This window comes from Ambystoma mexicanum, chromosome 2q (assembly GCF_040938575.1).
Source record: "Ambystoma mexicanum isolate Mex_15411 chromosome 2q, UKY_AmexF1_1, whole genome shotgun sequence".
NCBI classification, from domain to species: Eukaryota; Metazoa; Chordata; class Amphibia; order Caudata; family Ambystomatidae; genus Ambystoma; species Ambystoma mexicanum.
This window is the reverse complement of record NC_090924.1, coordinates 1,365,943,937-1,365,968,318: the sequence shown is the minus strand read 5'-3', so window position 1 is coordinate 1,365,968,318 and position 24,382 is coordinate 1,365,943,937. Positions and strand designations below refer to the sequence as shown.

Sequence of the window (24,382 nt, the reverse complement as noted above, 5' to 3'; positions counted from 1 at the left end):
GTTATACCCGTAACTCCACCTCCAGCTGAGGCTGAGAGGGAGGTACAACCCTGTGTGGTAGAATTAGACTCTGAGGAAGAGCTAATGGAAGGCCAGGAACTCATTGGAGATCTGGATCCTTTTGACCATCCTGAGCTGCAGTCTTTACTGGCAGAAGGTGGACCCAGCAGGGCAGACTTCAGTAAGGGACAGAGAGAATGTCCAACTCTGGAAGGTCTTCGCCACCAGGCCGAATCGCAGGCTGAAGGGCAAGAGCCTAGGAAATACAGGTTGCACTGGGAAGATGGCCTCTTCTACAGTGAACCGACCGAGTCTTCACCTGGAGACTACAAGCGGCTTGTAGTACCCCAAGAGAACAGACCACAGTTCTTGCAGTTAGCCCACAAGATTCCTTTGGCTGGTCACTTGAGTTTCAAGAAGACTAAGGAAAGGCTCTCTCTCTTCTTCTATTGGCCAAAGATGGGGGCCGAAGTAGAAAAACACTGCCGGAGCTGCCACACCTGCCAGACCTCTGGTAAGGTTGGCTCCAAGAATGTGGCACCTTTAGTGCCTCTCCCAGTTGTGGGAGTCCCGTTTGAGAGAGTAGGGATTGACATTGTTGGTCCCCTTGATCCTCCAACCTCCTCAGGCAACAGGTTTATACTTGTTGTAGTAGACCATGCTACTAGGTATCCTGAGGCAATTCCTATGAGGACTGTGGCTAAGGCCCTCCTTGGTATCTTTACTAGGGTCGGGTTTCCTAAGTAAGTAATCTCTGACAGGGGGTCACACCTTATGTCCCACTACATGAAAGCCATGTGGAAAACCTGTGGAGTTACTTACAAGTTCTCAACAGCTTACCATCCACAAACCAATGGGTTGGTAGAACGGTTCAACCGAACCATGAAGAACATGATGGGTGCTTTAGAGGAACCCCTTAAGCGTAAGTGGGACCTTCTTCTGCCATGCCTTCTCTTTGCTTATAGAGAAGTCCCTCAGGAGGGAGTAGGTTATTCTCCCTTCGAACTTCTCTATGGTCATCCCGTCAGAGGTCCATTGGCCCTGATTAAGGAGGGGTTGGAGAGTGCTCCTTCCCCCAAGCCAGTCAGAGTGACTGACTACGTGATAGGTCCCCGGAGGAGAATGTCGCACATGATGACAGAAGCAAGCGATAACTTGAAAGCTGGACAAGCATTGGTCAAGCACTGGCACGATCAAAAGGCTAACATGGTTGAGTTCGCTCAAGACCAGCTCATTCTCGTTATGATCCCAACAAGGCAGAGGGCCTTGCAAGACAAATGGATGGGACCCTTTAGAGTTGTGGGTAAACTCGGAGAGGTTAACTATCTGGTGGACTTGGGCAATCCCAAGGAGGCTCCGACCGTCTTCCACACCAACGGACTCAAAGCGTATGTCTCACGACCTGATGTAGGAGTGTTGCTTCTAGCATCATCCGATGAAGAAGAAGAGAGTGAAGCTCTTCCGGATCTCCTCAGAGGCTTGCCTTTGGACGAAAAAATTGAAGGAGTAAATCTCACTTCCAATCTGACACCCGAGCAACAAGAAGAGTGCAAATCCATGTTGAATCAGTTTGTCTCTCTGTTCTCGCTCTCACCAGGCTTGACCCCTTGGGGCCAGCATGACATACTCACTGGTGACTGTCTGCCAGTCAAAGGCAGAGGATACCGAATGTCAAAAAACGTACGAACCCACATCAAAGGTGAGGTCAGCAAGATGCTTGATCTTGGGGTAATAGAGCCCTCTACTAGTCCATGGTCTAGCCCAGTTGTGTTAGTACCAAAGGCCGGATCTAAAGAGCTTAGATTCTGCGTGGATTATAGAGCTCTTAATGCAGTCACCGAGACTGATGCCCACCCTTTGCCAAGGACAGATGAGTTGGTGGATAAACTTGGCGCCGCCAAGTTCCTCAGCACATTTGACTTGACGTCAGGCTATTGGCAAATAGCCCTGACAGACCATGCCAAGGATAAAACTGCATTTTCTACCCCTGTTGGCTTATACCAGTTTAAGGTAATGCCTTTCGGACTGAAGAATGCACCTGCTACGTTTCAACGGATGGTAAACCAGGTTCTGAATGGGATGGAGGACATCTGCATGGCATACTTGGATGACATAGCAGTGTTCAGCAATTCCTGGGAAGAACATGTAACCCACCTGAGAGATGTTTTGCAGGCTCTTGGACGAGCCAATCTGACCATAAAGGCGAGTAAATGCCAAATTGGACAGAGTAAGGTAGTCTATCTTGGACATGAGGTAGGAGGTGGAGAAATAAGGCCTTTGCTCAGTAAGATTGAAGCTGTGCAAAATTGGACAACACCTACTACTCAAACCCAAGTGAGAGCCTTCCTAGGCCTCACTGGGTATTACAGGAATTTCATAGAGAACTATGGGACCATAGCTTCTCCACTGAATGTCATCTCCTCGCCCAAATTTCCTAAGAAGGTTAGATGGAACGAGGAGTGCAATCAGGCTTTTGAAAACCTGAAAAAGGCTCTTTGCCAAGCCCCAGTACTCAGAGCTCCTGATTACTGCCAACACTTCATTGTGCAGACAGATGCTTCAAATGTAGGAATAGGTGCCGTACTCAGTCAACTGGATGGGAAAGGTAGGGAGCACCCCGTTTGCTTCATCAGCCGCAAGCTGAAGGATCCTGAAACAAGCTGGGCAACAATCGAAAGAGAGTGCTTTGCTATCGTGTGGGCTCTGAAGAAGTTTAGGCCGTACTTGTATGGTTCTACTTTTGTCATTCAGACTGACCACCAACCCTTGAGATGGTTAATGCAAATGAAAGGGGAAAACCCAAAACTATTGAGATGGTCGATCTGCCTGCAAGGGTTTGATTTCACCATTGAGCACAGGTCAGGGTGTCACCACCAAAATGCTGATGGTCTCTCTAGGATGTATGTCATCGACTAGAGGTATGAGATTCATCCAGGAGTGGATTAAATCCTCCTGTCCCTTAGTCTGGGGGTGGATGGGAGTGTTAGGGAGAATTCTCTGTTTAGGCTGAATTTCCTAACCTAGTGAGTCCCCCAGCAGCTTTGCTGGATTTCTGGAGTTTGTTTTTTCCATCCTGCCAAGAGTGAGACTCTTTTTCTCCCACTCTTGGACATGAATGTGTGTAATTCCTTTGAATGTCAATGTGTTCTATGGGCTATGGGGTCTTTTACTCCATAGGGTCTCATATGTTTGACTATGTGTGTTACAACGCACCCTCCGTGCCGTAGCACTGGGGCGTCGTAGCGGACCTCCATCATAGACTCTATACCCGGGGACTGACTACTGTATCCCCGGGCATGTAAAGTCACCATTGGCTTTACTAGACCTAAATTTACTAACAGAACTAGTACAAACCATCCTATTGTGGACGCACTAGTAGGGGTAATTCGATTACTCCTGGGTCTGTTATTCGAGTTTTGGCTGGTGGCAGTGGAAACTACTTGTTATGTTCGACCCCGAATATAACCCTATGGGATTCTTCCCATTGTTGGAGATTGATACTTTTCCTTGTTAATCTCTAACATACCACCGGTTTACTTATCTTAAATAAGTCTATCGGATGGTATTTTCTGCCAGAACTCGGTTTTTAAAATGGCGTCTGTGTTCGTCTCTGTGACTCCTAAACCAAAGGTTGAGCCCTTTGTTCCACTTTTGGCGGGCTTCTGTACATAGACCCTCCAAAGTGGTGCCATTCTGTCTGGGTTACCACAGGGGTGTGGGAGGGGGTTTAGGCACCCTGGACTGAGTTGCCTTGCCAACTCCAGTCGCACTCTGGTGTGATTGGCCCAAGTGGTGAGCCACCCCGCTCACCACTTAGCGTGTTTTGATTGACAGCTAGGCTGAAAGAATGGGGGTTTTCTGCATAAAAGCAGGGCTTTTGGGACTGGATCTTCAGAAGTTGCCACAGGACCTAAGAATCCGATGAGGGTAAAGCTGAGCCGACCTGCAACGACGATACCTCCGGTGGAGCCCTGCGGAACCGACTCACCACTTCCCGACAACAGAGGAGATCTCCCTGCCGGAGAGTCTCTTCCCCTGACTGGTGGGAACAACCAGTCCCCTTTGCTTTTTATTCGCTCCAGGACGCAGTGGTCGAATTGCCCGTGCAGAGCACCTCGGCAACCGGATAGCCACTACCCCTGTAGCGCGACCAAAAGGTGGTGCCTTGTGACGGAGCACTCCGCGGCTGGTCTCTTCCCTGGTGGTGCACCGGACTTCACTTTTCTTTGACGACGAGATCATCTCTACTCTTGGCAAAGACCCGACGTGCATCCACCACCAGGAACAACTGCCCCCGCCGGAGCTGTCTCTCCACAAACAAGGTACCGTGTCCGCCTGGCTTCCCTTTCTGCCGGATAGAGTGAGGTGTCTTAATCCTCGCCTTTCCATTGGGTCGCCTCCAAGCTTTCTTTAACGTGTTGTTCTGAACTGGTCCAATCTTTCCATAACAATTTTGCGATAAAGACTCAAAGCGCATTTCCACTGAGACACTTTCTGGGACATATCGCCTTGCCTCTCTCCGAGTGGGCCTGGCCTCTGAACTTTGTGATCTGCAGTAGACCCTGCCTTACTTGCCTTGCATTTATCCGTAAAGTATTGGTACCGAGTTGACTTCATAACCTGCCTTATTTTTCTCTCCCGTCCTACGAATACTAGAGTGCCATCTAGGTTAAAGCATACACCTCTGTCTGCAAATAAGTGATGCCAGTGAACCTAGACTTGTTCGATCTATTGTTAGGGGGATTGATCTTCTTCTTCGTTATAGTAATTGTGATTGAAGTTGTTTGCCGTATTAGTGCCAGAGTGTTTTCTATAGATGTGTTGTTATAAATAAATACCTTTATATCTGTACACCGAAGCCTTGTTCCGTGTTTGCTTGTTCTACTGTGTAGATTGACCTATATTGTATACTCCACATACTGCCTAACTCTTCTTGAGGGAAGTCTGACTGCTCAGCCACAGCTACCAAGTGAACCTGTGTGGTACAGACTGCTACCAAGTGGGTTTACTGCCAAACACCTGTAGTCCTAAATCTTTTGCAGTGGTCCCAGAGGGAACTGCACAGGTTTCCGCCTAACAACCCTCACTGCTGGGGGTGGGGGTGCAGGGGGACATGAGTGGGACATGAGTGGGGGCCTGCTGGCAGGTGCCATTCACTGCTGGGGGGTGGGGGTGCATGGGGACATAAGTGGGGGCCTGCTGGCAGGTGACCCTCACTGCTGGGGGGTGGCGGTGCAGGGGGACATGAGTGGGGGCCTGCTGGCAGGTGCCCCTCACTGCTGGGGGTGCTGGGGGACATGAGTTGGTGATCACTAGTGCAAGGTGACATGTGGCCTGGCTGGGGGCATGCCCATGGTGGATGGACTGCCAGCGGGACATGACCAGGGGTGCTGGGTAGTCCCCTGTGGTGTGGGTTGCCTGCAGGGTCCGTGGAGGGGGTAGAGGGCACACCTGTGAGAACCCACACTGCCAATTGACGTGTGGGACTCCCCGCGCACCCCCCTGGATACACGTACCCCGCTCTGACAGCGAAAGCACGTGCGGAACTTCCCCCGTACCGCGTTATACACGTACCCCGCTCGCACAGGCCCAATTGCGTGTGAAACTTCCCGCGCACCCCAGTAATCCACGTACCTCATACGCACAGGCCCAATGGCGTGTGAAACTTCCCGTGCACCCCAGTTATCCACATAGCTCGCACGCAAAGGGGCTGCCACGTGTGAAACTTCCCGGGCAACCCCCAAATCGACATACCACGCACGCACAGGGCCAATCGCGTGTGAAACTTCCTGCGCACCCCAGTAATCTACGTACCCCGCTCGCACAGGGCCAATCGCGTGTGAAACTTTGTGCGCACCCCCCAAATCCACGTACCCCGCACGCACAGGGCCAATCGCATGTGAAACTTCCCACGCACACCAGTAATCCACGTACCCCGCACGCACAGGGCCAATCACGTGTTAAACTTCCCGTGCACCCCAGTAATCCACGTAGCCCGCACTCACAAGGCCAATCGCGTGTGAAACTTCCCACGTACCCCGGTTATCCACGTAGCCCGAATGCACAGGGCCTGCTGCGTGTGATACTTCCTGCACACCCCCCAAATCCACGTACCCCGCACGCACAGGGCCAATTGCATGTGAAACTTCCTGCGCACCCCCCAAAATCCACGTACCCCGCATGCACAGGGGCAATCGCGTGTGAAACTTCCCGCGCACCCAGTAATCCACGTACCCCGCTCGCACAGGGCCAATCGCGTGTGAAACTTCCCGCGCACCCCAGTAATCCACGTATCCCGCACGCACAGGGTCAATTGCATGTGAAACTTCCCGCGCACCCCAGTTATCCACGTACACCGCTTGCACAGGTCCAATCGCGTGTGAGACTACCCGCGCAGCGGGGTACATGTATTCGGAGGGGTGCATGGGGAGTTTTACAGGTGTTTTCGTGGTTGTGAGCCTGTGCGCCATGTACGGGATTTGTGCGCTGTACATGGCGCACGGGGAGGGGTTGGGGCAGAACTGGCGCTGCTGCAGGGTCACTGCGCCACTCTGCGCCACGGCTGGTTTTGGATGTTAAAATCCATGAATACGCTGTGCGCGGAAATGGATTTTAGCGCACACGGCAGGCGCAGAAAGTCACACACGCACACTGTGCGCCAGCCGCGTGTGCCACTTGTGCACAGAATTCTATGAATTACCTCCTTAAAGTTTTCCCCCTCAATTAAAATTTATAAAAACTTCAAGTCGCAGAATTACAATCAAAAACAGGACTGGATGGCTTTCTCGCAAATGATCAAGGGAAGCTTTAGAGCTCTACTATGTAAGGCAATATTAATGTGGGCCTTGAAATACAAAATGTAATTATGTTTTACCAAGTGCAGCATGAAACATATGTGTTCTAGTGTCCAAGCTGTACAGTGGGTTAAAATTCCTACTTCACTGTTTAAGCAAACTGTGTGATTCTGGGAAAATATATCCTTCTAGTATACAGCACTGGCCTGAGCAGAGCCAATATTAATTTCCTCCCCTTTTTCTGCCAGTCACCAAAGTACATGAGCTATCCAGAGTACTGCCGCAGCAGGGAATGAGTGAATCACTTTGCTATGCCCTGTTATGCTATGTCTTGTATAGCATACAGTCTACCATTTTCTTGGAATTTCAGGATCTGCAGGAGGCAGGATATGACGCTAATTTAGGAGCAGGCAAGGTTGCTTTGTAGCAATGTTTTAGGACTGCAGATATGAGGAGATGGGTCTCTCTGTGGTGTCTAAGTTGGAACAGCCTCCCCGCCTCCCTGAAAACTGTTTAGAACCATCTTCGGTTCCAGAAGCACCTAAAAACCTTCCTCTTTGCTTCTGCTTTCTCTCTCCCTCTCCCCTGTTGAAGTCCTGGCTGATACTGAGATTGCACGGGTTACCTGGTCACCCATCTCATCTCGGGCCCAACAGTCCTACAGTCTCCAAACCTGCACTTATGTGTGCACTCACCCTGCACTTGCCATTACTTGCTGTAATTACTGTATGCCTGATCTGTCTAACCCAATGTAATTTTAATGTACATTTTGCCATGATGTAACCTGTAAGTCTCGTATTTCCTTGCCACTGCGCCCTGTTACCCCTGGGTCTGGCGCGCATAAAAAGTGAATAAAACAAACAAACAAACAAACAAACAAACACCAGCTGGCCGTTCTTTATTTATTTTATGTTATTATTATCCCATGTACTGCACTCGCCCCCCCCCCCCGCACTTTTCTTTTTCCCCCTTCCCTTGCATTTGCACGATCTGAATGACACCTGGCCTAGTAGGATCGTTGTCTGTCTTCCGTCTGTTCCCCCTCCCTTGCCTCGTTGCGCCTTGAAACACTTGGTATAGGCGCGTTATGAATGTCATATCATATTCATTTTGTGAGTTGTCTGGAGCAGTAGAGAGTTTGCGCTCAAGGTTGGTAACGTAAATTGTTTGATTGTAGTGCATGCCGGACTGGTGTTTGAGGAGTATGGAGGGTTGAATGTGTGCATCTGTGGTGACCTAAGGTACTATTTCAGGACCTTTAGTGTGGACACATGCCTTACGGTTGTGTACATTAGCTTGTGTAACCTATGTTGTTTCTGTGGGGGTGTTGTGTTTAGTGGGTGTTGTTGGTTAGGGTGGGATATAGAACGACTTTCAGGTGCTTACTGTTGCCATATCTTGCACAAAAGACCACCTAATAACCGGGGGCAACCTTTTTCACTTTGACAACTTCGCAGTTGGGCACATGTATTTGCTTACATCAATGCCTTGTTATGCCATATATAACTTTAGGCTACCTCTTGTTAAATCAGGTTACAAGACAGTAAACCATGGCAAAAAAATGTAGGCCTCACAGTTTCTCTTCAGTTTCCCACAACCTCCCTTATGACTTCCCACTGACTCCTCAGACACTCCAGGTGTAGTACTGCATGCATTCCAACATGCCCCACTCCAGCTACTAGTCCATTCCCAGTTTTAACTTTGTACTCTTTTAGTCCTGGATTTATAATTTGTAAATCTGGCACTACAAGTAGCACAATGCGAAGCTAAAACCGGGACTGAGCTAGTTTTTTCCCCAAATGGAACAAGGCATGTTAGCAAGTATGGCAGCGCTCAGTCTTACATGGGAAAATGGTATAATGTAGATGGATTTAGACCATCAACGAGCAACTGACAAAGCCAACAAGATACCACATGCTAAGCACCAGATAAGTGATGGCACAGAGGAGAAACTCACAGGGGAGCCAACGACCATAGGTCTGATGGACAAGAGGAGCAGAGAACCAGAGGACAGCATCACACCAAGGACCAGAAGGTTGACTCACCAGAGGAAAATGACTCACGAGGGAGGCAAAGACTAGAGCTGTGACAGTCAAGAGGAGCAACTCACAAGGGCATAGCTGCCCAGTGGGCCCATTTCATGCATGATGATATGAGCCGGTCCATGATTTTCACTTGCATGCTGGTCTTTGTAGGCCATACCAATGACGGGAAGGACATAAACGGCATTCCAGCATTCACGGGGAGATGCCCAGACGTTCCCACATTGTCATACATGATGTGATGCTGCGTGGGAACTATGCAAGGGAGCCAATTACCAGAAGGGTGATGACTGAAGAAGCTGAGGACTAAAGTAGAGTGACTCACCAACGAGCCAAGGACCACTTTGGCGACAGACCCAAGAAGCCAATGATATACTTTTAAACAACATATATACAAGAAAAGGAAACAAGAGATACTAAATGTTCGAAAAACATTTTTGTTGTAACACACTATTGGTGTGTTCTCTCTATCATGCTATTGTGTTATGTTTCTTCTTTTGAGACTTTGCTACAGCGCTTTAGATGTGCGCTTGTTTTGTCAGCTTATTTGGATGGGCGGCAGCTTGTTTTGGGCTTGTTTTAGAAAGGCATTCAGCTTATTTTCTGCTTCCGACCTGGCAACACTGACTGCCTCCATGCCATGTACGGGCAGGTATTTATTTTTTATTGTTTATTTATAAGACGCTTATACATCTCAGAAGTGTTTCGAAGCGGCAGGTATATTTAGGTGCCAATGGGTTTGTTTTTCCTATTTTGATTTTGGTTGCAGCAACAGCCGATCTTTGTGTGTCTTCTTGGCTGGTATTATCCCCATCCCCGGCTCCCCTACCCCAAACAGAAGTGATTTATGGCCGTGCCATGCACGCAGAGGAAATTTCAGGGCAGATTCGGCTGCGAGCAGCATGTCGGATTATACGCCATCTTTCTTCACCCTTATCTGCGCAACACAGCTTTCACTGTTAAAACAGCAATGAGCTCACCCAGTTGGAAATTAAGCCCCATGTCGATCCCATTTTTACCACAGCCACATGCTTCTTTTTCTGCACTGCTACGACGGCATGAAGTTTCCTTGACATGATTTCTGTAACTTAACTGCCTTTACAAAGTGAGGGGTTCTGATTTGAGCATTGCAGGGAGATGTGCCTAACTTTACCGCCCAGTACTGCCAGGCAGTGCTTTGAGCTGTACCGGCCCGAGTCTGTTTGTATCACAAGAAGTCTTTCTTGCCCCCCCCCCCCAAGTCCCAGGACGTTTCTTCCGCTGTCTCTGTATCGGACAGAGTTCCTTCATTTCCCTGCGTTGTCTCACTAGGTGCCTGCATGCTCATGTATACTATGCTGGTATACAGTGAAAATGCAAACTCCTATATAGTCTTACCAGCAAGATATCAAAAATTGAGTATTTCACCTTAAATATAGCCATCCTGTTGGCAGAGGTCTTCAATCTGTGGGGCGCGTGATCCAGGAGGGCGAAAAAAGCGAAAGTACTTTTTTTTGCCTCAGGCCACTGGCCCCACATGCACATGCTGAGTCAGTACATTGTGATGGGGTGTGGCCACGAAACAAGAAATAAACGCAGCCTGGAAGTGAGCTTTCCTGTATTCGGATTGCTCATCCAGGCTGTGTTGTTGCATCCTGCTGGTGCCACCAGCGTCTTCTTGCCTGGTAAAGGATGTCGCTTCTCGGCTCAGCCCCTCACACGACAGTTGGAGGGGGTCCCGGGAAGTAAGCGTTTCAGGTCTTTCCCAGTCCCTTTGCTTCCCTCTCCATCTGTGGACTCACTAAAGCAAAGGCGTGAAGAGAGGAGGCGAGCAGGGGGGCTGGATCAATGCAATGCTGGCGCCCCTCTCCCTCTGTGCGCCCACATTGAGTGCCACAGGGGAGTGAAGGCAAGCGGGTATGGATTTACGCATTGCCGTTGTTGTATCATATCCAGCTCCCCCGCGGCAGATTGCTGGGCTCCAGAAATCTGCTGCGGGGAGCCAGATATCATACAACACTGGCCCCCCTGCTTTGGCTGCACCTCTGCCGCGTCACCCCTCTGGTCCATGGGATGGCTCTGGCCGGGACCGAGATCCGGCATCAGAAGTCTGGCCGGATCTCTGGCCTTCCTCAGCCATGACCAGGCTTTACCAAGCCCCCAGCTTCGCAGAGGGAAGCAGGGGGCTCGGTGACCTAATTTTTTGCGGTGCCCCTTTCCCTAGTCGTCATTCATGCATTTCCTTGCTCTATTTGCGCATCCCGTTTGTTTTTGTAGAAAAGCAGATTCCTCAGACACTTCCATATGGTTCCTCAGGTGAGCTTTATTGTAGTTACATGTTAAGCTGATGCAGTGAACCAGTGGGTCCCATCACCCCGTCTAGGCTTCTCCAACTGCTAACTCCTGGAGCCTTCATGACAGCATTCACACCTAAACATTCTCTCAGGCACACCAACCTACTCTCAGTATCATCATGCACCTGCATTCACTCCAAGCACTATACAACAGTTTTCTTCTGTCCTCAAAGGGACACCACGGGAATCAATGGGTCATGAACATCACTGTGGCAGAGGGTGGTTCACTGTTGAAAGCAGGCATTCTACCTGCTGGACACATTATTGTTGTTCAAATGTGCATTTTGCAGGTTCATAGGACAAAAGGAATTTCCAACTCAAAAACGCTGCTGAAACTTGCATTCACTCGTTTCCTTTGAGATGTATCTTTTTTTTTATCGGAGCACCACTACAATACTCTGTAATTTCAGTGCACCTTGCTTTGGGTTTTATCACAGGTTATATTTATAAAGATGTTATGTTTATCAAACTGGTTACTCACAAATAAATGCTTCAGTTGTGCTGACAGCAGTTATTAGAAAATTAAACTGAGTTCATGGGTGCCAACTTTTGGTTTTCACTACTGAAGCAGAAATACCACAACCCATTGCCCAGTCCAACCCATCCCTTGGCCAAACACATTTTATAGCACTTCCTTTTTTATAAGTGATTTGAAAAAGTCATTAGATTAACAAGTTTTGCATATATTTTTTGTTTTTATTGTTTTGGTTAAATTCAACCTTAAACACATTAAAATAAACAACATATCAATACACATAAATATATTTTGCATATATAACGTCTCAGCAAAGGTCTGTCAGACTGCTGAGCTACCCCAGTAGCCATTTACTATAGAGCGAGTCTATGCATCCCTTAATGTACTAAAATCACTGCATTATCAACAGTACTTTGGGTGCACCGCTGCCATAGAAGTGATTTAAAGTGGAATTCATGTATATCTTTCTGCTGTGGGTGCCAGTCCTTCATCTGCATGGGGCACCATATGTTGCAGAGACGCCAGGGGCCCTCGTGTCCGGCATGGCAGCCACGGCAGAGTCTGCTGCTTCTTCAGCGGTTTCACCGAACTGCAGTAAAAGCTAAATGGCTATTACTCGATGTTTCCGAAAGTTAGCTCGGTGGGCTAAGCTCTACCATGTCAGATTCTATGTAAGATATGTAGATGAATGATTGGAATGCAAGTAGGCAGGACTTCTCAACTATTCTAGGCAGAGAATAGAAAGGGTAAAATATAACAAGCTGATGCTCTTTCTCTCGCTGTGTCATTTTTCTGTCTCTGTGACTGAGTATGAGTCACGTTTTCAGGTATGCACTCTGATTGCTCTCTGTTCTGTCTGCCAAATTGGCTGGACTGGCCTATTGGGAACCTTGGAGATTTCCCTGTGCGGGGGAGTATGTGCGCTGACTGACATAGTGCGCAAATATTGGTTCAGTCAATCTGGGACGTCTATAATATTTTTTATTGTACTTTTTCAATTGCAGAAACACAAATTGGCTCTATCATCCCATCTAGGACAGCAAAGTCCCCAGCAGCAGTGGCACCATAAAAATCCTGACATCTGTAGTAGGAATTGCTGACGGTAAGAATGCTTTGTTTAAAGATGACTGTATTTTGTTGTGGGTGAGGGCGGGTCAATTTTAAAGGTTTAGTTAGGAGTCACAATCGGGGATTTCCAACCTATTTTTGAGGCTGTTCCTTTCTCATGTCCAGTTTGGGGCGGTACTTAAAGTTGACGTCTCATGTGGGAGTTGCATTTACAGTGCACTGTGTACTCTCTCCTGGTTTACCAGCCTTAGGTCCTGCTTACTAGCTGATGCCTAACACTCAAGAGCTGGTTTTAACACCTACTCATCTAATCTTAATTTTTAAGTTTCAGGTAGACCCATGTATCCTTGACAAATGTTTGTTTTCATTGCAGCTGCATCACTCCAAGGGTCCGTGTGTCTACCTAACCACCTTTGTCTTAGCAAGAAAAATCCAGTGAAGCACTTGACCCAGTCACGCAGGCAGGTAAGGATTTCTTTTCCCTATGTACCATTGGTTGAGTATTAGTACTGAAGGATTATATCGGCCTCGTGCAATGTGCATCCGGGTGGGGTTTTTGCCGCCAATTAGTGGCCTAGTTCAGGACCACACTTAAAAAAAAAACAATTAGAGATAGAACTTCACGATATGAACAGGGAGTCTTCTGAGATTTGTATCAATGTGGTGTTTTTTTAATCCAACCAGTATTTCTGACCCATTTTTGCATAGTTTCTTTCCCCAAGATTTTCACATGGTTCCTTTTGAGTCTTTGCATGTGGTGTTTGTCATTGTTTCAATCTTTTGGGGACTTTCAAAAAAAAATCCCCCAGCCTTTTAACATGGTTCACTTAAAATCTTTGCATGTGGTGTTTGCCTTTTTAAATATTTTGAGGCATTTTACATTTTTGAAAACTTGAAATGGTTTTTGAAAACTAACGTGACATACATTAAAGTGGGGGTTTGCAATGTTTTCACAGATTCAGGCTCCATTTTTAGATGGATCGTTGGTACGAAGTGAAAAGATCTTTTTCACTGTACCGATGGGGGAGGAGGTCGATTTAGAAAGCCGGCTCCATGACCGCACAATTGAACTATCATACTTGTCAAACCCCTGCCGCACTCGAGTGCGCGCAGGGGCTGACATGTGCTATGAGCCCCAGCGGAATTGTTGCAGGAGGCAGAGGTCAGTTTTGGACTGTGTGAGTGTATGTGGGTATGTGTGGGGAGGATGCGTGTGTTGATGCAGGATGGGGGTGGTGCGTGGGGGCAGTATGTGATGTTTCTGCATTTTAAAGCCAATACAACAACAGGCAAAAAAAAGTTTTCTTTGTGTTCAGGCTTTAAAATGTAGACATATCACAGAACCGGATTGTTTCCTAGTGCCCAAAGATGGTAGGAATCCCAAACGAAAAGCAGAAGGAGAGGTGGAAACAGACAAAAGAAATGCAAAAACACAGAAATATGATGTCTCTTATTTGGACTTTGGGTTCACATGGGTCGCAGTTGCTGGAGAAGTTAAGCGGCAGTCTGGGGTTTGTGGCGCTACATTAGCAAGCCTGAAGCCAACAAAATGAAGGTGGCATTTGGAAACAAAATGTGCCAATTTAGCAAAAAAGACCAGGGATTTCTTTGCACGGCTGCAAGGCATACAAAAGCAAAAAGACACCGTTAAAAATGTGGCCTCAGCACCCGCAAATGCTTTGGAAGCTTCTTACCACATTATCTGGGCAAAAACAAAAACCTTTTACAGATGCTGAGAAAATAATTCTGCTAACAGTTCTCACTGTCAACCGGGTAATGCTTGGTGACGTCCAGCAGAGAACTGCAAATGTATCCCTATATCTGACAGCACAAGTTTCTGCTGCATCACTGACCTGTCCTGTGATATCAGTACAGAATTGATATCGCGCTTGAAACAGTCAGTTTGCCCTACAGTTGGATGAGGCCACTGACATTTCAAATGAAGCACATTTGATTGCTTATGCGAGGTGCTGCCATGGAAAAGAAATATTGGAGGATTTCTCATTTTGTAAACCAGTTCAGGGCAGAGCAACGGCATCTGTAGTCTTTGCAATTGGTAACTACTTTACTTCCTATATTCCCACTGCATAAAGTGGGAGGCGTGTGTTGGTATTTGCATGGATGGTGCTCCTTCAATGTGTGGTGCTAGAGCTGGGTTAAAAGCAAAAGTGTTGGCTGTAGCGCCACATATATTGTGGACACAATGCGTGATACACCGGGAAGCTTTGCCTGTGCACAATATGGGGAATTGACTCTTAGAGGTCCAGACCTCTGTTGTAAAGATTGTACATTTTATTAAGATGCACCCCACAAGAGCCCATCTATTTGCCACATTATTTTCAGAAATGGGGGCTGAACATGATGCTTTGTTGTTTCACATGGAGGTCAGGTGGCTCTCCAGGGGAAAGGTTTTTAATCGTTTTTAGGAACTCAGGAACTTTCTCCTGGGTTTACACCAGATGAAAGAAGAGCCTTTGTGTGATTCACACTGGCTTGTACTGTTAGCTTACTATGGCGACATCTTTGAAAAGCAAAATTTTCTAAACTTCTCCCTGCAAGGTACAGAAACTACATAATTGGCTATGAATGCAAACATATCAGCATTCAAGTAGAAGCTGGAATTTGGAGGAGGAGGGTTGATGTCTGCATTCCGAGGTGTTTCTATTATTAGCATATGCTCTTGAGGAGACGAGTATGATCTTTCATGTGTTGCTGAACTAATAGGAAACAATCTCCGAACCAGTCTCAAAGTACTTTCCAGAGGACAGTTGTAACATCAATGAGTGGTGCAGCCTGTTTTAGCCGACGTAGGTGCCCACCTCCCAATACACCTCCAGGAGGAACTAATGGAGCTTCAAAGTGACCGCCTAGTGGAGAGCCAATTCAAAAAATTGTCTGCGGGTGGATTTTGGCAAAATGTAGAGCTTCCAACTGTATCCAAATGTGCAGTCAATGTACTATTACCTTTCAGCACCGCGTACATTTGCGAGATTAGATTCTCAGCACTTGCAGCCCTAAATACTAAATATCGGTCAGAGCCGGAAGAAAACCTGTGGTTGGCTATTGCAAACATTTAACCCAATAGTGACAGGCTGGCTGCTGAAAGGCAGGCCCACCCACCCTTCAGACTAGTTCTCTGTCCAACTTGCAAGTGACTGCATTGATAGTAATCTCAAAGTTGTTGTATTTAAACAAATTGTTGCATGTCAAATGTTACTGTAGGAAATAAATATCCAACACTACATTTAGTTAAGTCCTCTGTAGCAAAACATTCTGAATGCTGTGTTTACAAATATTTTCCCTCTAATCTAATTTGAGTTATTGCAAGCAATGATTTTGAAAGAATTTGGTGTTTGGCACCCCCACCTCCATTCGGGGCACCATTCTACACCAGAGGGCGCTAGCCGTTCGCAACCGATAAACATTTTGGAGTCCGTGTGTATAAGGGGGCCAAGCCAGGTACCTATTTTCTTAGGGGGGGGTTCAGGATCAAAAATGTTTGACGACCACTGCTCTAGAGTGACTATCTTGTTATCAAGAAATTATTTTTTTAAAAAGGCAAAAAAACAAATTGCTATCTTGCTGGCACCGCTATATGTTAACTCAAAGGTTGTCATCAACAACACCTAAAAGACTGTCCCTAATCAGAAGAACACCCTTACCCTGTGTGGGAGGGCTCTCCCTAGGGATTCAGTGGTGTATTACCTGTCTAATAGAGATAGCAAGAGCGCTTTCCCTTGTCTAAGGACTGTGCTACCAATGAAGAACAAAGTTAAAACTCCAGTGCAAGTATTGGTAGAGGTTGTTAACATTAGATCATATCTCTTTTTTGTATTTTTCAATAGTTTTGTGGGAGGTTGCAAATTACAGGAATTTCACTCTGATCTTTATTCACCAATGTAAGAGAAACCTCCCTCATAACATAACATACGCTGGATCAGATGAAAATTACATTAGTGCCCCTAAAATATGAGACCCCTAGTATTCGTGGGCTCTACTAAGGACTGATGACTGTGCTTGCATGTTAAATAAATGATTAACACATCATCATGGTCATGAGGTAAATCACTGAGACAGTCTTTTAGGTGTTGTTGATGACAACCTTAGATTTAACCACAGTACAGATTTGTACTCCGATATCTGTTATTTTGTGATATAACTTACTGTATTTAATGGATGGAACGTAACAGTAGTGTTGCACGCTTTTAGCTTTGTTGCCCTAGGTGTTTTTGCTTTTTGACCTCTATATGTTAACATATATTTTGATTGCTAATTTGGAAGAGCACTTGGACCCTCCCCCGTCCCTAGGAGCAGTGCACTTGTGGGCTTGAACGGCGAAAGCTTAATGTACTAAGCAAACCTTTGCAAAATCGCTGGTTGCTTTTTAAAGTGGTCCATTATCCACATGCTTGCTGTGCCCTTGTGTGCGTTGTTGCTATGTGTACGGTAGGGTGCATATGTTATGTTATATTCACTTCAAAAGCGCACGGTCGCCCAGAGGTATCATGGCGCTGGAGAGGGAGATCGTGTTCGTCAGGTATAGAGCCACAGGGAGAAACCTAGAAGAGCAAGGTTTTCAGCTCTCTTCTAAAGGCCAGATGATTAGACATTTTTCTCATTGGCAGAGGTAGGTCGTTCCATAGGTTAGCAGCGACTATGGAAAAGGCGCGGCCACCTATCCTGGAACAGCAAAACCTCGGAACAGCAAGAAGATCAGCGGTGGAGGAGCGAAGACACCGTTCAGGCTGATAGCGAAGAAATGGAGCCTGAAGGAACTCCACCCCTTGACAATGAATGGCCCGATGAACTATGCACATAGCCTTAAATCTGATACGTTGGCTATCCGGCAACCAGTGGAGAAAGCACAGCACCGGGGTAATGTGAGCTCCATAAGGGGTGCTAGTAGCCAACCTAGCAGCTAGGTTTTGTATACGTTATAACCGCTATATGAGGCCAGACGGCTGAGCCAAATACAATGAGTTACAATAGTTCAGGCGGGATAAGACCAACGCCACAACCACCGGAGGACGGAGCGGTTTGGGAATCATAGGAAGAACCCTCTTCAAGACCTTGAGTTGGTAGTGGCCTGCTTGAAACACAGCCACAACTTGATTTGCCATAGATAGAGAAGAGGAGAGGATGACCCCAAGATTTTTCACCTTGCCAACTGGGCAAAGGAGGGGACCAAGGGTGAAAGGCCAGAAGGCAGTGGCCCAAAGTGAAGGGTCAGGAGTGCACCCAACCACCTGCACCTCTGTCTTATTTCCGTTAAGCTTAAGCAAGTTGTGGTCAATCCAGGTGTCCACTGCCCTCAAACAGCTCTGGAGGCACCACAACACCTCAGTATGATCCTGGTCGAGCCGGATCAAAATATGGGTGTCGTCTCCATAAGAGTAGCGGATGAGACACACCAATGCCCAGATGTAGATATTAAATAAAATCGGAGATAGAGATGAGCCCTGGGGAACACCACAGGTGAGATAGCAGGGAGATGAGAGGAAATGAGGCATAGCAAGGGTCTGTGTCCGGTCTGCTAGGAAAGAGGTAAACCAGGCAAGTACCTGGCCAGATATTCCTATCTGAGCCAGGCGAGAAAACAGGATGGGGTAGCCGACAGTGTTGAATGCCATTGATAAGTCTAGTAAAATCAGGGCCCCAACCCCACCTTAGTCAACCAGACTGGACATATAATCCTGCACGGACACTAACACACTCACTGTGCCTCTACCCGGTCTAAATCCCGCCTGTGCTGGGTTAAAGAGTTCAGAGGATTCAAGAAAAGAAAACAGTAGATGTGTAACTAAAGATTCCAAAAGTTTGGAGAGAAATGGAAGCAGAGAGATGGGGTGGAAATTGGCGAGAATAGTAGGATCAAATCTGGGTTTCTTAAGAAGTGGGACGACCCTGGCAGATTTGAGCTCAGGGGGCACAATTCCAGATTGAAAAGAGTCATTGACTGCCGCAGTAAGGGCTTCCAACAATTCAGGTGCAATCTTTTTCATGATCTTCATAGGAATAGCATCAGTCAGGGAAGATGATTTAATTTTTTGAATAGCCATAAATACTTTACCCTCTGTGAAGAGAGGAAACGTCAACCAGTTGGCAGAGTTTTCAAAAGGAGTAACAGGTGGCATTTTACAGCAGATACCGCTAATGATTTGGCAATGTTGGTCCGGATGACCTCTATTTTGTTAATAAAGAAAAGACAAGGTCATGAACTCATTTATGGGTAGGTTTAACCCTAGAAGTAAGGGTTTCTGAGGAAGCAAGTTATTTTACAATAGAGAACAGCGTTTTGGGTTGACACAGCACTGTTTCGATCTTATGGGAGAAAAAAGCTGCTTTGGCAGCTTTGATGTCAGCCAGATAAGTGGAAAGACAGGCTCTATAAGATTCCCTAAATTGGGGGTCATAGGTTTTGCGCCGTTTACGCTCAGTCTGTCTCAGTTTCAGACAAGCAGATTTAAGTAGGTCTGAGAAAGAAGTTTGAGATGGCAGTCTACGCCCTTGTACTAATTTCAGAGGGGCAAATTCATCTGCTGCGTCTTGAAATATCTGAGATAGCGATAGCAGCGATAGAGTCTGTAAGGAGCCTCACTTGGAAGTTATCTGGGTGCTAAGATCTTTAATATCAACCGAGTGCCAAGAGCGCAGCAGCATTTTTGGTGGCAAGATCTTAGTCAGAGGACTAAGAGATTTAAATACACAGGTTATTAAATAGTGGTCAGACCATACCACTGGTTCTATGTTATTAAGGCTCAACAGAGATTCTTTTGAGAAAATCAAGTCAAGGGTATTACACAGTTTATGGGTAGGGCTATGAAACATCTCGTACACAGGACCGCACCTTCAGTGGGTACGAGCAACTTGCTTTACTGTGAAGGAAAGAGATTTGACTCACTTGTCTGCTTAAGAACATTGCAGTGTTGCATAGCCCCTGTGAGAATGTTTCTATTATTATTATTATTATTATTATTATTGTAAAGGGCACAGTGCTTGTAATTTTCAAAGTATCCCAGACTGCTGCATGCCGGTGCACAGACGCCCGCTGGCATAGATTTCCTGTGTGTGTGGATTGTTGATGTGTGGCTCTTGGGAAGCAGGTGTGTCTTTCGCAGAATATTTAATATTGCTTAATTCTTAAGTAGGGTGCCAAGTGGCAACGTTTTGTTTGGCTGGCATGAAGGCTGGCTAAATTTTGAAGTGTGTGGCAGACTGTTTGAGCCACACTGTGGTACGGGGTGTGCTGCGCACACCGCCAGGTATAGTCTCAGGCTGGGGATGGTTGAAATGCCTTGATGAATGCGCTCTTTGATTCCTGCTTCTGGTGGTACAGGGCGCTTTGGGCTTTACTTTCCACAAGCTCCAATTAAATTTGCTGTTGTGATTCTGCACACAGAGAATGGTTGCAGATATTGGCCATCCAAGTACTCATTAAGAAAGAGAAAAAGGTTCCTCTAACCAACAGTGTACAGATGCCCCCCATCTATTTATTTCTCTTAACAATACTTGCAACCTGATCATTGCTTTCTCTTAAGCCATTGAACACCAGCCAACTAAAATAAGTGGCATCCATTAATTGTCCAGCAGCTGAATTTACCTTAAAGGAGAGTCTCGACCCCTCCCCCCTCCCTCCATCCTTCCTCCTTGTACAAACTGGGGAAGACAGTATATGTGCATCAGGTTGAGATTTGTGTAATGTGAAAAGTGTACAGGACAGGTACTCTGTTCTCAAATTCAAGGTCAAAGCAGCCCTAAAGAGGTTCTGTAAAGCTGCACCCCATAAAAAGCTAACTGCCTGGCATTCAAAGACTATCATTTTGTATTGTAATGCTTTTGAATATCATTTTTTTATCACTGCTGGAAGTTACGGATGCTATAACCGTGAGGCAGAGCTTTTTACGCCATTTATTTGAAACAACACATAGAGGGCTTGTTTACCCCCGTTTTCCATTTCCTTTTTCGGTTCACAGTAGGGCTAGTTGTGCCAGCCTTTATGCACGGGGACAGTGTTCTAATTCCCTCCATGACTTGTGCTCTCCTCCATCTACGTTTAGTTTATGTTCAACACTTTGGGGAAATTGCTACATGATTTAATATATACAATTGTGAGCTTCAGGGACTCAGGATTACTGCATGTTCTAGTTAAACTTATGTCACATTCTCTATGTAGGTTGATGAGGTTCCCGATTTTATTTCCCCTCCAAACCGGTTTGTTTTTTCCAGCCATTTCCCCATATCAGTTAATTGAAGATAGTTTGCCTGTAAACTTTATTGAATGCTTGCTTGGTCTAGTGATCACTGTAATTAATTTTTGAAAACATCTTTTTTAATAATTGTTTATGATGATCTGGGGTAAATGCTTTTTATGGGTTTTTTTTGTGTCTATAATGATGGGACCAGTTCATTCTCGTTAGATGTTGTGGTGCTTGGAGCTATTTTCTTGCTTTTCTGGATATTTCAGCAGCCTTGTTATCAGAGGACTGGCACGTTAGCAGGAGTTTTCTGACCTGGGCGTGAAAGGAGTGCTGTTAATTTCTCTGCTATCTGAAAGTTGGAGGTCACTGTATTCCCTTAAGACAGTGGTCTTCAAGCCTTTTTATGCTTTGCTCTGCCCCATTGAGTAAAAATATAGTTTCCGTACCCCCCCACCCCTCCACAAATGTTTATGGTTTCTATTAAAAACAGTCACCATAATCCTACAAGCCCCCTACCGCCAGACATCCTTCAGGCCCCCAGTTTAAAAGCGACTGCTTTAAGTCACCCTAGCTGTTCAGCATACAGAGGCCCCCTTTTCGTGGGTGGGGCGACTCCTTTCCAGTTCCACACAATGACTGTTCTGCTGATCGCTTTCAAACCGTGCCAAGTAGGGGATACATGCTCCTACTGGCTGCTCCTCTCTGGCTTTAACGCTGTTGCTGCTCCAATGCCCCCACAATGTTCCACATGAATAGGTCCATGCCTTCCTCCGATAGGTGCAGCCGACCCTCTAAGTAATACGTTATCTACATGTATCAGGCCGTGGCGCATGTGTGAGAAACCATGCCTCTGCAAAATGTACACATGGCTTTTACTTTTATGCAGGATTTTTCCCCTGCTCAAGAGCGATGCACTAGTTCAGTTGTAGTGCATCATTTATGGCATAGTAGCAATGCTTATTGGGGGGGGGGACTTCTGACCCTTCTAGAGGATAGGGCCTGGTTCATATTAGCAAAGGCCTGCCTGCTAAGGTGTAATATTAACGTTTTGTTCCCCCCAGTAAAGATCACTTTGGTCATGGGTTCTGTCCCTGCATACCTTCCTATTTCTGGTCCCTATCATTTCCTGTACATGTTGGTGATTGCAAGCTGGGACTCTTTATGGTTGATATTTACATTTAAGAAACTGAAACAGGTGCTTGTCTTTTAAACGACACACACAAAATGACCCTGCAGCATTTTAGGTACAAGAGCTCTGCAGTTAGGAACGTATTGCCTCTCCAGAACACCCACCTCTAATTTTATTAGCGAGCAGATGCAACTAGTTGAAGCCACAATGGGTGAAAGTCTTGAAGGAAGTTACCAAGCACCAAGAGACAATTCACTCACAAATCGGGACACATCGGGCTGGAACATCCATAGCAAGCCCACTATAAATTAATGGTTTTGGGTACAGACCTGGTTCACAAATACCTGGAGAATACTAAATTAACTTTTTTATTTCTTCTTTTAGGCACTAACTCAAATCATGGCACTCTTTAATGTGCTTTTCTTTGATTGCAACAATTCTCTGTATATTTGAAAGGATGGGGAATTCGAGCCTTTGACAATTCCTGGAGAAGTTAATTGTAAATGGCTGATAGAGGGTCTTGATGAAAGTAGAAGAGAAAGACGTGAAGAAAAGGATTTCAAGGCAGTCGTGCTTTTCTAGTCAGCAGGTAAGCAATGTATTTTTTTTCTCCATCTATTTGATGTTTGGGGGAGGAGGGTACATCTGACGTGCCTTCGCAGAGGCATTCCCTTTTTTAACACATACGGATTAATGCTGCAAAATGCCCGCCACTCTTTTACAGCATCTCTTTCCTCTAGAGTAACTCTCTAAAATATGATGCATGATTTCTCTTATGTTATTGGCAAGCGCTATGGGTTGAACGCCCTCGGGACCGTAGTCCAGTTCAGAGTATGTGTGCAGCTAGAGTTGTGGGTAAATGCATGGGGAGGGAGGAAAGCGCCAAGGAGTGCAAGAATAAGCAAAATTCCAAGGGGACGGATAGGATCGCGCTTAAGGGAAGTCACTTTCCCCAATGTACAGCTCAAGCAAAAAGTTTGTTATATTGATGTCACATTTTAAAGTTTCAACTTTCCTTCTTCATACCCACAGCCAAGAAACAGTGTATTAAGACAGAGAAAACATTTGACGAAATAAAGAAAACCTATTGTGATGCAGAGGAACTAATTGAGGCCTTAAAAAGAAAGGCAGAGGAGAAAAAGCTGCTACTGGTGGAATCTGGGAGGCACTGGAAAACTTGAGCGTTGCGTGAACTACAATAAAATGCAGTGAAAAAAACAAGATAATTATATTGTAAAAGCTGATGGGTGGAAACTGACTATTCCAAACTGATTAATGGCTGTTCACAAAAGCTGGAAAACCGAAGTCTTTTGGAAGGGATGGCTAGTGTTTTTCATTCCACCCTACATTCCTTCTTCATAACCCGCCTCTGTTACTTCACCTGGACAATTGAAAGACACAGCACACACATACTTCAGGATGGTTTCGGATGATCTCCATCAACTAGCCATGGATGACTCTAGGATGGAGTCAAAGGATGACTCCAGAATGATTCCAGGAAGATCTTCCTTTTTGACTTGGGTAATTCCGTTAATGCCACATTTATACCACACCACCATGCTCGCAATGACCCCATAGTCAATTGCCCGAATTACAAATGATAAAACTAGGATAGGTGGTCTACATTCCCAGCCTATTCCACTGGACCAAAGTAGGTGATCCTGGTCAAAATACATTCAATTACATCAATGTACTTATGTTTCCTTTCTTGGCACAACATGTTGCTTTGAATGGATTCTTTTAGGTAAGAATTACAGAGACTCAGTTATGCTTGGCTTAGCAAGGTGCAGGGTTGCAATGTCTAGATAAGTACATAGGACAGTACAAAAGTAGTATCATTGGCACATCTGCCCCAGCCGGCTCCCAGATTTAACTGTCATTTCTCAGAACTCTGACACCAGTAAAACCAGGACTAGACTAATGATAAACAACGGCCTGACTATCAATACATGCCAACACACCACATTTGAGTCAGGAGATGGTAGTCCAGTCCTGGCTTTAACTTTGCATTCAACGATTTGTAGTTCCAGATTTCCCCATCATAAACTCAGAACTAGAAGCCCTAGAATGCAAAGTTAATACCAGAACTGGACAATCATCTCCGGGCTGGAATGGGGCATGCAGGCTAACCACCAATATGTATTGCTGCAGAAATCGTGAAAGCGGGCCCTGTAACATGTGCAGGCAGGGAAACTGCCGAGCACTACCCTCCATTACACTGTATCATGCTGAGTGCTTCGCCATGTGTCAGCATCACTAGCCCCATGTCCTCTCTTCATGTCCCAGTCCAAGCATATAGAATTGCTTTCAAGAGCGAAGATCTCACTTTGGTCAACTTTATGT

The 24,382-nt window shown here is 46.1% G+C and overlaps 1 long non-coding RNA gene across 1 annotated transcript in view; it reads left to right on the top strand.

Annotated features, from left to right (window-relative positions):
- The window catches only part of LOC138570171 (uncharacterized), a 190,376-nt gene extending 166,584 nt beyond the window's left edge, over positions 1 to 23,792 (top strand). Inside the window, exons 2-5 of the long non-coding RNA XR_011303413.1 lie at positions 12,649 to 12,746; positions 13,086 to 13,177; positions 22,424 to 22,628; positions 23,072 to 23,792. This is a non-coding gene — a long non-coding RNA (uncharacterized lncRNA). The remainder of the gene's footprint in view (positions 1 to 12,648; positions 12,747 to 13,085; positions 13,178 to 22,423; positions 22,629 to 23,071) is intronic.
- The last annotated feature ends 590 nt before the right edge of the window (positions 23,793 to 24,382 follow it).